Consider the following 10,940-nt stretch of genomic DNA (forward strand, 5'->3'; position numbering starts at 1 on the left):
TGACAGCATCAAGGCAAGTTGAGAAGTTTCATTGTGGTTACACCTCAGGAACGCTCTCAGAAGTGGGTGTTTATCTTTTCTTTTTTTCGTTCCTTACTAGCTTGAGTCCACACAAATCAGCTTCCTTCAAAAATCTGAGGATTAAATTCCCTGCACTTTTTCTATTTCAAGTACTCAGAGAAAGAATAAGCATGATTAGTCAGTGACTTTGTGTTTCATGTATGTTGGTTAATCAAAAAAGATTGGGCAGTCTTAATACTATAACTGAAATGTATGTACCAAACAGTTTAATCAAAAAGTCTTTTTCATTGCAAAAAGAATATTTACAAGGGAACAGAAAGAAATTAAATTAAACAGTACAGAATATAAACTAAGCTAAGATAACTAGGAGGGTTTTTTTTTTAAATTGGGGTTGTGTGGTCAGGGACCACCCCAAAACTACGTTCCTGGAACAGAACGTACCTTATTTGGACTTTTTAGAGTGGAACATCAGACGTTCCCTCCTTTTTAGTAGCTATGTGGTTAAGAGTAACCACCCCAAAACTTTGTTCTTTGTCAGAGAGCAAATGTATCCACTGGGTTGCCTCCCAGTCAGCACTTAGTTTAATGTCTTTAGCTAGACATGGTACTTACCTCTCAGGTAGTTTCAGAAAGAGGGATATTTTCCTCTTTTTCATCGAAGGATTCATCATTGTATAGTTTCAACCTGTGTCCATTTTTTTGAAGGAACGGCCATGTTATGAGCCATGGATCTCAAAAGTTCCATTTCCTGCATCATTTACAATTTGATATGGCCCAGTCCATATTGATTTGAGTTTTCCTGGGAACAGTCTGAGTCTGGAGTTGAAGAGTAGCACTTTCTGGCCAATTTTGAGATCTCTGTTTCTGATCCTTTTATCATGCCACTTCTTCATCTTCTCCTTGTACAATTTATGATTTTCATACGTGTTCCCTCTGAATTCTTCTAACTCTTCAAGTTGTAGCAGTCTCTTTTCTCCTACTGCCTTTTCATCCATATTGAGGGCATGGACTGCCCAGTAAGCCTTGTGTTCTAGTTCGAGGGGAAGGTGGCATACTTTGCCAAATATCAATCTGTATGAAGAACATCCTAGGGGTGTTCTGTATGCAGTTTTGTAAGCCCATAATGCTTCATCTAACTTGAGAGACCAGTCTTTTCAAGAAGGATTGACTACCTTCTCTAAAATCCTCTTAACCTCTCGGTTAGACACTTCAATGAGACCACTGGTTTGTGGATGATATGGAGTTCCAACCTTGTGTTTGACTCCATATTTCTCCAACAAACTCTCGAGTTGGCGGTTGATGAAATGTTCCCCACCATCACTGATGAGACAACGTGGGGTCCCATATCTGATTAAAATTTTCTTCTTTAGAAATTTTATAACCACCTTAGCATCATTAGTGGGTAAAGCAACTGCTTCTCCCCACTTACTTACATAATCCACAGCCATTGATATGAATCTGTTCCCACAAGAAGGAGGGAAAGGCCCCATGAAATCAATGCCCCAGACATCAAATAATTCAACTTCTAGAATTGGGTTGAGGGGCATTTCATTTTGTCTAGTTAGGTTACCCTCCCTTTGACATTTATCACAATTTTTTGCATATTGAAGTGCATCTTTAAAGAGGGAAGGCCAGAAAAAACCTGATTGAAGAACCTTGGAGGCTGTCCTAATTCCACCTAGATGACCTCCATACGGGGACGAATGGCAGTGTAGAAGGATTTGGGGCTGTTCTTCTTCTGGGATGCACCTCCTTATCATTTGAACTGCACATCTTTTGAACAATAGGGGTTCATCCCAGAGTTAGTTCCTGCAATCATGAAAGATTTTTTCTTCTGCATTTTGTTTGCCTCGTAAGGTTCAAGCCCTGCTGCAAGGAAGTTGGCTATATCAGCAAACCAATGGACGTCCATTCTATGTGATTGATGCCAAACAATTGCTCGTCCGAGAACATCTCCTTGATTGGTAGTCCCACTTCAGTGTGTTCTAATCTGGACAGGTGATCTGCAATTTGGTTTTCACACCCTTTTCTTTCTTTGATCTCCAGATTGAATTCTTGCAGCAGCAAGATCCATCTTATCAATCTTGGTTTTGCTTCTTTTTTTGAGAAAAGATACTTGAGAGCTGCATGGTCAATATGGATAGTAATTTTTGATCCTAAAATGTAAGGGCTGAATTTTTTGCAGGCATATACTTCAGCCAACAGCTATTTCTCAGTGACTGTGTAATTCACTTGAGCTTCATTCAAAGTTTTACTGGCGTAGTATATGCTATGAAAGAGTTTGTCCTTCCTCTGGCCCAGAACTACCCCAATAGCATGATCACTTGCATCACACATTAGTTCAAAGGGCAAGTCTCAGTCTGGAGGTTGGATGACAGGCGTGGTAATGAGCTTGTTTTTCAAGGATTCAAAAGCTTTCAAGCAATCAGAGTTAAACTCAAATTTCATATCTTTTTCTAACAAGTAGCACAAAGGTCTAGCTATTTTGGAAAAATCTTTAATGAACCTTCTGTAGAAGCCTGCATGCCCGAGAAAAGATCTCAGGGTTTTTACATTCACTGGTGGTGGCATTTTTGCTATGGCTTCTACTTTGGCTTGATCCACTTCTAATCCTTTTCTAGAAATCTTATGTCCCAGGACTATTCCTTCTTTCACCATGAAGTGGCATTTTTCCTAATTAAGCACTAGATTAAAGGACATACATCTTTGGAGGACTTCTTCTAAGTTGTCCAAGCAGTGGTCATATGACGTTCCCAGCACAGAAATATCGTCCATAAAAACTTCTACTCCTTCACCTATTAGATCAGAAAAAATTGACAACATACACCTCTGGAACGTTGCTGGTGCATTACATAACCCGAAGGGCCTCCTTTTGAAGGAGAACGTTCCGTATGGGCAAGTGAAGGTGGTCTTATGTTGATCTTCTGGTGCTAGAGCAATCTGATTATACCCCGAATATCCATCAAGGAAGCATAAGTATTCCTTTCCTGCTAGATGATCCAACATCTGATCTGTAAAAGGGAGTGGGAAGTGGTCTTTTCTGGTGGCGTTGTTGAGTTTCCTGTAATCTTGGCAAATTCTCCACCATGTAACCTTTCTTACAGGTATTAGCTCATTTTTTTCATTTACCTCCACTGTTATGCCTCCCTTTTTGGGGACGCATTGGACAGGACTTACCCAGCTGCTGTCAAATATTGGATATATGATCCCTGCATCTAGCCATTTGATGACTTCCTTTCTTACTACTTTCTTCATTATAGGGTTCAATCTTCTTCGGTGTTCCACTGAAAAACTGTTAGGATCAGTCAATAATATTTTATTCCTACAGAATGAGGGACTGATACCTTTGAGATCTGCTATGGTCCAGCTGATGGCTCCTTGGTACTTTTTGAGCTTGCCAAGCAGCAGTTCTTCTTGTTCTTTGGTGAGAAATGAAGAAATGATCACAAGAAGGGTGTTATCGTTCCCCAGATATGCATACTTCAAGTGTTAGGGAAGAGGTTTCAGTTCTAGATCAGGAGGTTTTTCTAAGGAAGGTCTTTTGAGTTGCTTTTCCTTTTCAGTTCTTATCAAAGGTTCAGGCCTTCTTTCTTGCAGATAGCCACTCTGTTCCTCCTGTTGTGGACCTTCTTCTTCTTCCTTATATTCTTCCCCTTCTGTTTTTCTGCTGAACTGGTTGTCTAACAAAGTGAGGGCAGAACACTCTTCCAAATCTTCACCTTCATCTTGGAACTTCATTGCTTTAACGATATTGAATTTGATTTCATCATCATGAACTTTCATGGTTGGTTCTCCTTTTTGCACATTGATAACTGCTCCTCCAGTTGCTAGGAACGGTCTACCCAGAATGATGGGAACATTAATATCAGCTTCATAATCCAAGATAATGAAATCAGCGGGCAAGATGAATTTGTCTACTTTGACTAGCAAATCTTCAATCTACCCTTCTGGCTTGACAATGGATCTGTCTGCCATTTGTAAAGTTACCGTGGTCAGTTCAGCTGGTCCAGTGGATAATTGTTTGAAGACAGATAGAGGCATGAGATTGATGCTGGCCCCTAAATCACACAAGGCTTTCCCTCGGTACGTGTTTCCTATAATACAAGGAATGGTGAAGGTTTCTGGATCTTGAAGCTTAGGTGGAAGTTTGCCCAAATACTGGAAACTTTCTTGTGTCATTTTTACAGTCTCATATTCCGTTATCCATATCTTTTTTTAGAGAACATCTTTCATGAATTTTACGTACCTGGGCATTTGTTCTAGTGCGTTCACCAGAGGAATGTTGATGTGAATTTATTTTAAAATGTCCAGGAACTTTCCAAACTGCTTATCCTCCTGTTGCTTCTTTGTTCTCTGAGGGAACATAATTTTTGTTGGTATTTTCCTACTTTGAGTTGGATTGATTGGTTGACTTTTGTCTACCTGGTCTTTATTGGTTTCGGCTTCTTTTTCAGGCTCTGGTTGTTGCTCATCTATGGCCGGTGGTTGTTGTGGTGCTTTTGGAGCTACTTCAGATGCTTTAGTCTGTCCCTTTTCCTTTGCCAGAGTCGTGGGTTGTGCAGTGGCTTTCCCACTTCTTAAGGTGACATCCTTGATTTGCTCTGAAAGGGAAGTGAGTGCTTCCTTTGGTGAGGTTGTTGAGGGAACGTCAGTACTCCCTGTTAGTGATCCTAGTGTTTTGGTTTGAAGATTGGCAACAATCTGTCCCAAATGGGACTCAATGTTCCTGACCACTGCATCATTCCTGGTGACATATTCCTTGACATTATTTTCCAGGCTATTGATGCGTTGGTCATCTCTATGGAACAGAACGTAATTGTTCCTCCTTTGTTCAAACGTTCCACTACTGCTGCCTTGCTGATACTGCTGCTGAGTGTTGAATGGTCTTTGGTTCATGGGTGGCCTCCATTGGGGTTTATGGTTCTGATCGTTGGATATAGTTCCTCCAGGAACGGAATTGGTATTTTGTCCTACTTGCTGATTGTCTCTGGTGAAGTTCCTGTTGCCAAAATTTTCTGCATAACACACCAATGCAGTGGATGGGTAGTCTGTTGAGTCATGAAGGTCACCACAGGCTGAGCATGGTTCTGTTTCAGCTGTTGTGAGTTGCAAGACCTCCATCCTTGGTGCTGCTTGGTTGACTTTCAGGTTCTTCACTTCATTCATGAGTGATGCCAGCTGGGCTTCCATGGCAGTTTGTTTATCCAGTTCTAGCATGCCTGGTTTCCTTACTGGATTCACTCTGTCTATTGGCCATTGGAGACATCTTTCAGCAGTTCCTTCTATTATTTCATATCTTGATTCTAGTGTTCCTGTAAAAAAATATCCTCCTGCAGCAAAATCTAAATGAGATTGAGAAGTATGGTCAAGTCCCTTATAGAAAGATTGTAACACTCCCCAACTCTCTACCCCATGGTTTGGACATTTTCTTATGATGTCCTTGTATCTCTCCCATGCTTCATAGAGATTTTTTCCATAAAACATTTTGAAGTTTGAGATTTCTGCTCTAACATCAGCTTGTCGAGACATGGGGAGAAACCTCTCTATGAATTTGTTAGAGAGCTCTTCCCATGTGTGGATTGATCTAGGGGTGAGAGTTTTCATCCATGTTTTTGCTTTTAAGCCCAAGGAGTGAGGGAACAACCTCATTCTCATGCTTCCTTCTGTCACACCCTCAACTTTGAAATTATCACAAATATCTTGGAATGTGATGAGGTGTGTGTAAGGATCTTCCGTAGGGAGTCCATTGAAAACCCCTGCTTCCCTAATCATGTGAAACATGATAGGTTTCAGTTTAAAATTGGGTGCTACAGGAGGGAGGATGACTCCCATGTCTGGTCTGCTCCTGAAAAGAGCAGCCAAAGTTCTGAAATTTTGTTCAGGAGGAATATCTTCATTATTGTTATGATCAGCCATGTTTTCAAGAATTTCTTCCCTGAGGTTTCTTCTTATCTTATGAAGTGTACGTTCTGGTTCAGGATCAAAGAGAAACTCAGGAACTTCAATGGAGTGGTCAGAGTCTGTTTCAAACTCTTCACTCATAAACCATAAACACGAGTTATATATGTACAGCAGATTTAGTGACAAAAAAAATAAAAATAAAAATTAAAGTCAGATATACAGAGTATGTACTAAAAACAGTAAATAAGAACAAATTTTAGTGTTGCTATCCCCGACAACAGCGCCAAAAACTTGTTGGGTGGTTTGCTGATGGTGGAAAAATATAAGTTCTGCTAGGGGACGTTCCTCTATTCTTAAAGAACACAGATTCGTTCCCTTAGTTCCAACCCAAGGGCACAAGTGCACGCATCAAGTAATAAAGGGAGTATTAATGCCCAGATTATCATTCCCACGAGGATAGAATCCTAATTATTGTCTTAAGTACCTGTTTTATAAAGAATGAAAATGAGAAGAAAAGTCAGTAAATGAACAGTCTGGTCAAACGTTTCCTACTGTCTTGACAACGTTCCTCAGGAACAGTAGGTTCAATTTGATGGCAAAACAATTACTCGCTGCGTTATGTATGTGATCCTTCTTGTTTAAAAGAAGGTGAGATAGTAATCATTGGAGTTTGATAGATACAATATTAAATAAAGTAAATACTACTAAAACAGAAATAACTATAATCAAGAGACAACATGATGGTGGTTTTAAAACAGTTTAACAGAAGGAACGGATTCACTGCTCCACTCTTAAATAGCTGTTTTCTCTGCTCAAGACTCAACACTTTTTGGCTTTGTCCCAGTTTCTTATCTGCCAACTCTGATTCATCAGCTCATGGACTAGATGGCTCACAAGTTTTCATATTCCTATGGCTCCCTTGACTCCAACAGGTACTTAGTACAGAACCTTAAAATGGACGAGTTGGCCCCTTATTCCTAAGGTGACCAGTAGTGTTTTTGCCATGACACTACCTTCCCCAATGGCTAAGCTGTCTGAAATCCCTTCCTTAAGGAAGTTCCTTTCTCAGTATCTGTTCAATTTCCATTGATACACTATGAATATAGCTTACTTAGCCAAAGAAATCCAAAAAGCTTCAGTCAGGAGTTTCGAAAACAGTTCTTTAAGAGTTTTACAGTTTATCCTTTCCACAGATAGTTCAGCTAATGGCTGATAGTTTAAACAAAATTATTCCAAACTGAAATCTCATAGACTCGAGATTCAGTTAAGAGATAACGAATGAAACGAAGAGAAAAACACTTATATTAATTCAAAAGACAGTTTACAAAAGAAACAGAAAATGGAGAGAGATGGTCTGATGCTCGTGAGGAGTCTTAAGGGTTGATACAGAGAAGAGAAGATGGGTTGTCGATTGACTACAGTTACAACTTAAAATAAAACTAAGCTACTAACTACTACTACTAGGTGATCTCTTCCTTTTGGACTTCAAACCCTCCAGGATTTGATGATGTTTTTGTGTGTGGGTCGTCCTATTTATAGATGGAAGAGGAGTGGCAATCTTGTAAATCCTTGTGAGCTGGTTGCTTGAATGAGGGGACGGGACGGTGGCAGCAGAGTATGGAAATTGCGCAGATTGCTGGATGGAACAAGATTTGGTGATGATTAGTAGTTGTTTGCAGTCCTTCCCATGCCTTGCTTCCTTTTTCAGCCAATGACAACTCTTGATTCTCTGCTCTTCACGTTTCCTGCTGCTCAGTTGGTGCATCGCCTCTGCTTTTAGAAGACTTTAAATCCACGTTACCTGCAAAGTGTACAGAGGCATTAAATGAGTGGAGCAGGTGCATTAAATGTGTCTCAGTCCGTTCCCCTTTTAATATATTTTAAAGGAAGACGTTACTATACGTTCCCCCACTGTGTTTTTGTCACAAATGTGTAAAATAAGTGATTTTCATGCTGATGTTGTGCATCAGATGAGGGAACATGCGGTATTTTGCCATCAATTTGGGCCTAGATGGGAACGAATTTACGTCCCATCAGCGCAACAAGGTTTGACCAAGGTGAAGTGTTTCTTCACCTTTCAGGTCATCCCGATCTCTGGTTCTAAATTTCAATTTGATCCTTCAACACTTTTGAAAGTAAAATGGCCTTGAAGGCCGTAGCATGTGAGAGGCAAAAACAAAATTTTTCATTTGCGGAATTACACATGCAATCAAGAATCATGCTTTATGGCATGTGATGTTACCTTTGTTTGTGAGTTCAAAACTCCAAGACGATCAGTGTTAGGTTTGAAGGGTTCAAACCCTCTAACGTTGATCCACACCACCCACGTCAAGATGCAAGAACGTTTTCTTGAAAGCCACCAATTGACCACCGCAGAGAGGCTTGCTATGCGCTCAATAGGTGAAGAAGGAGGCTAGGTATATGTGTTTAGAAGAGTAAGTCTCCAGCATGAAAACTTCACAAGAATGGGAATGGAATATAGGAGAATTGGCTAGGTTCTTTTGAAAATCCTTAAGGAGGAACTCACCAACTAGGCGCACAAGGGAGGGAGAGAATTAGTGTATCAAATCAGAATTTTTATTTTACTTATAATGAAAGTGGCACACAAGTGAGTGAGACAAAGGTGGAGTTGTTGTAATTCAAAAATCCCAACAACCTCCCTTTGAATCCTTATAAGACTAGGTCTTTATCTAGTCAAAATTCTGAACCAATGGGCATCATATGACCACCAATTCATGCGCCCCTATTCAGCCCAAAAGGGTCCAGATACATTTGAACTGTTGCATTCAAGTTTGAACCAACTAGCTCACTGATTCTCTCAACAACCAAATCTGATTGGAGCTTGTTGGTTTGACAAGATGACAATCATCTCCCACCAAAATGACGCCCCAAATCAGCCCTTGGAGATCTCCATAGATCTTCTCTTGATACAAGGGATTTGTTCCAACAAGATCTCATCTTATCCTTTTGTTATGAAACAACTTTTCATAGCCAATTCAAATTTGAATTCAAACATTTAAATTCAAACGTTCAAACATTTAAATTCAAACGTTCAAACATTTAAATTCTAAATTCAAATTTCAAATTCAAATTCAAAATTCAAATTCAAAATTCAAATTTCAAAATTCAAATTCAAAATTCAAATTTCAAAATTCAAATTTCAAATTTCAATTTCAAATTCAAAATTCGAATTTCAAAATTCAAATTCAAAATTAAAATTTCAAATTCAAAATTCAAAATTTAAATATTTGATAATTAATTTAACTAATTAAATTAATTAGTAATGTCTTGGACCATCCAAGCCCATTAACAATACCATGCGCCCTCTCCCTCTTAGGTGGGCTTCCAAACTTCATCTTGGGCTAACAACCATTATTAGGCTCAATACCTTTAATGCTATATCATCATGACATTAAGGTGTTAGTGTGTGACCCATTAGGTCCAACATAGCCACTGACATAAATGGGCTCAGGCCCAACAAGCCCACAACTCATTTAATGACAACACAGAGCACTAGCAATTCTTTGTTGCCCCAGAGCTAGTTAGATTAATGACTTGATCATCCTATTACACATATTTGCTTGTCGTATGTATTTCTTTTCGTCTCGGTTACCTTCCCATAAAACATAGGGTAAGGAAGCGTATCAACCCTTGCGGTTTAGGGTAAGCTTTATTCGAAATAGGGAATCTTCAATTTACTGACTCTAAAGGCAGATCATATCATGATCTCTTTTACTATGCATAGATTCTCGAGTCCCTGTAAATGTCATCCCGATTTCTCTAGTTTACGGATAACCTAATCTCTCAGAGAGATTTGACGAACTCCTTCAGCTTATCACCCTAACCCTGTGCTCTTTCAGGACAAGCCCAACAGTATACCTATGAGTCTTCATCTCATGATCTCCTTTACTATGCATAGATTCCCAAGTCACGTAAATATCATCTCGATTTCTCCGGTTTACAGATAACCTAATCTCTCACAGAGATTTGACGAATTCCTTCAGCTTGTCACCTTAGGCTTGTGTTCTTTCAGGACATGCCCAAAGGTATACCTATGAATCTCCATGTTTCAGGCAGACGAGGTATACAATCGAAACATGCCTTCTAGAACACAGTCTAGGAAAAACTTCTGGTCTAAGGAAAGACACACCCAAATAATAGGAGACTGCTCTAATGATACTATCTGTGAGATTTCCTCATAGAGTCTCTTTTCCGGGTCTGTTCAATGCGAGCTATACCCTTTATAGATCCACCCATGACTTTAGCTAAGACATCTCTATATGTCTGTAGCTCATGAGGTCTTTACCTTGTATCTGTATACAAGTAGATAAGCAGTGCTAGTCTTACCCGAGATTACTGATCCCTATTTTCAGTGTCTCTAGACTAGGAACATAAAATTAGGAATAAACATCTGGTATCCTTGAATCCTCATGATCGTGATCTTACCACAGATACTCAAGAGATACTTATTCTATTCTATGCGGTTTATCTAGTTACTCATATAATATATTAACAATTATATCGAGACAAAATATGAAACAGGATAAAGAGTGCTTATGATTTATTTGCGACAATATAAAAGGTACACATATGTCCTAATTGTAACACCCTTAATAAGGCCATCAAAGGTGTAACATTGCTTGACATTCAATGCGCGGAATCCATGTACTTAAGCGTGGTTAACTTAAGATTTACTAATGGGAATTAATTTCGTTCATTCCCCTAACTTATCTATTCCTCTAGTCATGAGTTTCTCTTTTTCTTTGTCTACGGTCTGCTTACAAATTAATCTCTACTTGGTTACCCTACTTATACTTATGCGCTATTTTAGGAGCTCACTTACATGATCATAATTTTAGTGTTGACTACTACCCAATAGGTAGTTACTTAAGTGTCTTATGCGGATAGTGACTTATGTTACTTAATCTTTCCTACTAAATTCATAAGTCCATAAAACATAAACATCCCAAAATATCGTACTTCAAAGGCATATAAGATGTTCAAAATAGTCTAAGTGG

The 10,940-nt window shown here is 39.2% G+C and overlaps 1 non-coding gene across 1 annotated transcript; it reads left to right on the plus strand.

The window, feature by feature from the left end:
* The first annotated feature begins 5,428 nt into the window (after positions 1–5,428).
* LOC133301150 (small nucleolar RNA R71) lies at positions 5,429–5,535 on the plus strand. Its single transcript, XR_009750146.1, has one exon. It is a non-coding gene; the product is annotated as a small nucleolar RNA R71 (small nucleolar RNA).
* Positions 5,536–10,940: the final 5,405 nt, after the last annotated feature.

This window comes from Gastrolobium bilobum, unplaced genomic scaffold (genome assembly GCF_033153095.1).
Source record: "Gastrolobium bilobum isolate Gb01-03AN ecotype WA unplaced genomic scaffold, APGP_CSIRO_Gbil_v1 utg30690, whole genome shotgun sequence".
NCBI classification, from domain to species: Eukaryota; Viridiplantae; Streptophyta; class Magnoliopsida; order Fabales; family Fabaceae; genus Gastrolobium; species Gastrolobium bilobum.